This window comes from Alligator sinensis, unplaced genomic scaffold (genome assembly GCF_000455745.1).
Source record: "Alligator sinensis unplaced genomic scaffold, ASM45574v1 scaffold169_2, whole genome shotgun sequence".
NCBI lineage: Eukaryota > Metazoa > Chordata > Crocodylia > Alligatoridae > Alligator > Alligator sinensis.
This window is the reverse complement of record NW_005842077.1, coordinates 894,965-900,400: the sequence shown is the minus strand read 5'-3', so window position 1 is coordinate 900,400 and position 5,436 is coordinate 894,965.

The following is a 5,436-nucleotide window of genomic DNA, read 5'->3' as shown; positions in this document are numbered from 1 at the left end:
TCCCTACACCCTTCAGTCTGTACAGAACACAACCACAAAAACCATCATCTTTGTCATTCTGGCCATCCCAGATCCATTGACTCCCCCTTCTCCACTGAGCCAAATTCAGGTTTTTGTCCCGCTTGTCAGTGCCAGCAAAACTGCTGCATTCTTCTCTCTCTCTGCCTTCAGCCTCCTCTTCCTTCCACTAATATCAACCTTCATGCCCAGTTGTGGGCATGGTTCACCTGTCTCCCTACATCCATCTTCTTCCATATATTTTCCAATTTTACAAGGCCACGATGCTTTCCTAATTCAATTCCCTCCTTAAGATCTTTTATTTTTTCCTATAACTCCTACAGCTGAGATTTGAATTGCAGAAGTATTGAGAACTCACAGCTACAAATCAAAATCAATAATAGCTATACACTTAACATATAAGATGCTATAAAAGTGCTAAGACTGTTTTTAAAAAAAGCAGGGTTTTAGATATCCTAAATCAAGGCACTCAAAAATCAGTGGACATGTTAGCAAATTTGATAACCTCTGAATGCTGGTTACCTAGCTGTAAAAATGGAGATGGCATTTTCTTTATAACATAAATTTCTAGTTTTCTGTTTTTAAAAAAAGCAAAGTTGTAAATCAGAAGGCTCTTTTCCAGGGGACCATACTGACCCTGCTGACCTCTACCACTTAGGCTGACAGAGAAACTACTGGCAGTAGTGAGCTGTTATCTTCTGGGTGGCAGCCTGTAGACAAAGCCATCCATTAGACAAGAGGGAAATGAAGACATTTAGAAATCCTGGCTAAGTACAAAAAGCCTAAGGCTGAATTGATTCAGTCTTTGCAGGTTGGTCTAAACTGCAGAGATTAAATTGAAACAGAAGTGAACAGACATTTACCTTTGATTCAGGAAATGCAGCCACATACCTGCAGTGGCTCAGGCCAGAAGCCAGGGTGTACTACAGCACAGCTCTCTGGCATGTAGCCAGCATGGGCTGTGTGTTCACTTCTTCTTCATGCTTCCCCAAGGCCTATAGGATTTGCAGTCCACAATGACAGCAGCAGGACTCTGTAGGGATGCTCATCACTTCCTTTTCCTGCTTCCAGGTGCCTCTGGGATTTGTAGTCCACAGTCGCAGTGAGCAGTAAGTTTGAATGGGGGAAGGAGGGGTTTAACCCCCCCGCCGGCTCCAGCCCCTAGCTAGGGGTTGCTTGAGGGGGGAAGTCCCCCCTCCCCCCGTATACTGGGCTGCATCCCCAGCTGGACTTGCCCCCCCAGCCACCTTCTTGTCAGCCAGCCCTCACTGTTCCAGCCAGGGAGCAGAGGGGTGGGGCTAGCCCTGCTCTCTGGAGGACAGCATAGTACAGCCCAGGGCTGCAAAGTATTCTGGGGGACTGTGATTTAACTGGAATGAGGAAGGGGTCTGGGACAGAAGTTTCATAAACTGGTTTGGCCCAAATCAGTTAAGGTGGATACTACATACAACCAGGTTTATCTTAAAATAGTTTCAGCCATTTTGAAATTGGTTTATGTGCACTGAGCTTCTGTTCTGTTACAGGTTTAAACCAGTTTCTGATGACTTAAACTAGTTTATATGTGCCTTCTGTCCCTAGCCCCTGAGTCCAGGCCCAAGTTCTAGCTGTGTGCTTGGGAGGTTGTTGCAGGTCCTGTGTGGAGTCCCTCTCCATTTCATCCCCCCTCTATTTTCACACCAGCCAATTCCCTCCTTGCTTCTCTCTTCTGTTAATCTCTTTCCCCCATTGTCCCTGCACCCCAGTTTATTCTCCTTTCTTATTATCATCTCTCCATATTTGATTCGGGCTGCTTCCTCCTTCTCTTGGGCAATAACTGAGGAAGAAATGGGGTACAGGAGAGTCTTTTTGTTCTTGGTTTTGTTGCCCAGTACAATAGCTGCCACCAATACCAACACCCTTAAAGGAGAAACTGAAGGAAAAGTCTGGCTCTTCCTAGTATCCCTTGGCCCTGGAGCCATCTTGGAACAGACTGAGTCCTCTGATAATTTTGCTGCCAAACTCCAACAAGATCCTACTGAGCATGTACATATAGCAATTTTCAGAGGCATATAATTAAACCAAATGTGAGCAGGTTCCTGACCCTTACAGGACTTATAGCTTTTAAACAAGATGATTGTAAGCAGTTTAACCATTGGCAAAACCTTGTGTTTTTCTTAGGCCTGTTCTTGGAAAATCCTGGTGGTTAGTGTCTGGGAAAGTTATATGCTGCCAGAGACACAGCCTTATAAGCCAGGTACAGACATTACACTTTTACCAGTATAAGTGTTCAGAAACTGGTGCATACCCATAACAGAACAGAAGTTCAGAACACATAGACTAATTTAAAATGGCAGAACTGAATTTAAGATTTGTGAGTCCTGTTCCCCACTGCAACCCCCACCAAATGGCAAATGTGTGTTCTGTTTGCTACTGATTTAAACTATGCCACTTACAAAAAAAATCACATAACGTAGATTGATTCTGCCTTGGGCATTTTGAATGTCTGTATCTGGCCTAATGGAATACATTAGTCAACTTCTACAATAGACTGCTTTGCCAACAGCACCTACAATAACAATGGAGTTAAGAATCTTGTCTTTTGTGTTCTCCAGTACAAGCACTATCTTGCTTTGTAGCTTCTGATGCCATACTCTACAAATGACTAATACCAGCACTTTTATATATTTACTGTTATGTAAAAAAGTACTGCAAAAATCTATTCAGGCCTGTAAGGGATCCATGTTTTGCAACTTGTGCTAAAATTAGACAATTTATTATTTGTAGGGAGCTACCAAAAGTGGGGAGGCAGGTGGATAATTTTGCAGGCCGATGGCAGGGCCAGCCACCATTTTTGCAGGCTTATCACAACAGCGCCCCCACCCCCACACACACCTTTGTTTGGCTGAGGGGCCTCAGCGGTCCCGTCCCTCACAGTACATTGGCAGATGGCCCAAAACCATGGCTTACTTACCCTGATTAAGCCTCTGGAAGCCATAAAGCAACATGTTATTAAGCAATCTAAGCATTTAATTAAACTCTAAACTGAAATGTCTGGTAAAATTAAATCTATATACAACATGAATTGTCACTAGTACCATCACCATCCTTTATTAAATGACATTCTAAAAAGGAGGTTGTTCAGTGCTAACCTTGAAACAGGCAATTCATGCTAGCTGCTAAATGCTAGTTTGCAACATCCACTGGCAGTTGCTGCCGACATCCTCTCTTTGTGGGGTGGACACTAGTCCGTACACTGAGATGGCATGCTCAGCATCAACTGAGTTGGCTGGAATAGTGAGTCAGCATTTTGCCAGGGCATACAGATGTGGAAACTGGTCACAAACAGAGTCCCAAAACACAGGCACAGGCATCTGGCACTCTTTGACAAAGTTCACGTAAGCAGCACGTTTCTTGTCATGCCCTTTTCCCCATCCAGGGATTAATTTCACCAGTTGAGGGTCACAAATCAGAACAGGCATCTAGTTAGGATACAAAATGAGAACAATGCTAAAAAAGGAAGCAGCTGGTTGTCTGAACCACAGTGACAGTGATGGGTCATAGCTGTAGTTCTGGTTCAGCTTCACAACTCTTGCCTGGAACAGGTCCCTTCTCCTCTGGTTTTCACATTGACAACTTGACAGTTCTTGTGATACCATGTCTTTGACCCAACTTATCAAATCCATCAGCTTGTTGTATGCACAGTGGATCACAGCCTGCCTTACCGGCCTTCAGATGACATTAGAAGCTCCATGAACCCAGTAGCATTTTCCACCACAAACTTCACTTGGTGTTGAATGTCTCTGGTTCCAAGAGATTTCATAGCTTAAGCACGCACTGTGTTCTGGATGATTTCCAGCTCCTCACTCACATACCCGCTCCACATAGCCCTACTGCATATGCTTGGCATGGTAACAGATCATGCTTAACCACAAATTCCACCTTATGAGCACAGGCTCTGGTGGCAGCGAAACACTCGCATATGGGTCCCCACTTTGGCTGATGAGGGACTCCCTGTACTGGAGCTTACAGCCTGGATACTGCTTGAAGGCTTTCTTGAAGGAGGACACCAGGCTATCCACCCCAGAGAACTGCATTAAAGTGACCAGATGTCACTTACTAACGACAGAATGTGTGCATTGCAGGTGACTTGAAATGTGTTGTGCAACATTCCTTGGAGCATATCAGAGAAAGCCTTGCACATACATATGGCAGTGTCAGACAGAAATGCTGAGATCTTGTTAAATTCTAAGCCATTCTTGACAATTGCCTTGACTACAGCCTGAGCTATGGAAGAAAAGATGACAGCCCAGGTGAGGTGGACCTGGTTTTGTTTGAAGAACAGGCAGGTCCCAGCCTGCCTAGCTCTCAGGTACAAATAAAATGTGCAGCACATAGTTATCTTGAGGGTTGGTGGCTTCATCAGCCACAAGAGAGAAGGAGTCATACTCTGCCAATGCAGATTTTGTGGACTTGAGCTGACTGTGAAACTGTACGTGTGAAGCAATCACTGCAGAGATAGGCTTGGTGAAGCTTGTTTGCATATGGAAAACTGCAAGCATTTCACACGTTTTGGTTCAAGCGTGAGCATGTGCTTAGGGTGATCAAGTTTCTCCAGTGGAACGTTTGCCACCACAAAAGCTTCCACGAGGGACAACGCTGCTGCTCGCCTTCCCAAGCTGCTTTCCATGGTCCTTTTAAAGAGAGAGGACATGGTCAGTTGTTTCTTTATCTGACCTTCAGCCTCTGCAGCAGCCTTTTGCTTCACGTGTGCCTCGGACTCTCAGTGTTGATCTATACTGGTTTTCTTCCACCCGTCCAGAGACACGTTACAGGCAGTACAGAACAGTCTGCCTCCAGCTGTGTGCAAGGTCCCTGCAGGATACTGCCTTACATGGTCTAGAGCTGAAACATATATGGCCTTCTTGGAGAATTTCTTCTCACTATTCATCCCTGCTCAATCCTCTCAGATTGTAGCATGCTGCAGCAGCATACCTCTGGCTGCTTAAAATATGATGCCAAAACCCTGTTGGTTCCTGACTGGTCCCGGACTGCCACCTGTACTGAGCCTATGTGACAGGCTCAGCCTCTCGTTTTCTCCCTCTCACCACTGTCTCCCCACCAGGCTCTAAGACTGAAGGCCTTCCCACCCTTTTCTCTGCTTGCTGGTAAGTGTGGGGGGGTTTGCAGCAAACCCACCAAAATTGTGGAGCCCGCTGTTTTTTGTGGTAAATGTCTGATTTCACATCTTCCATGAAAAACACAAAATTGCAATTTCAGCAGGTCTCTAATTATTGGGCATTTTTAAAATTGACTTTAAGTGACTTGTGACTCAAGTGGACCCTCAGACACTTAACAGGACACATATTACTTTCTGCTTACCTATAATTTTTGCAAGGGACTGCTCCCTCCAGAAAGTTTAACCATTAAAGGAAGTACTAA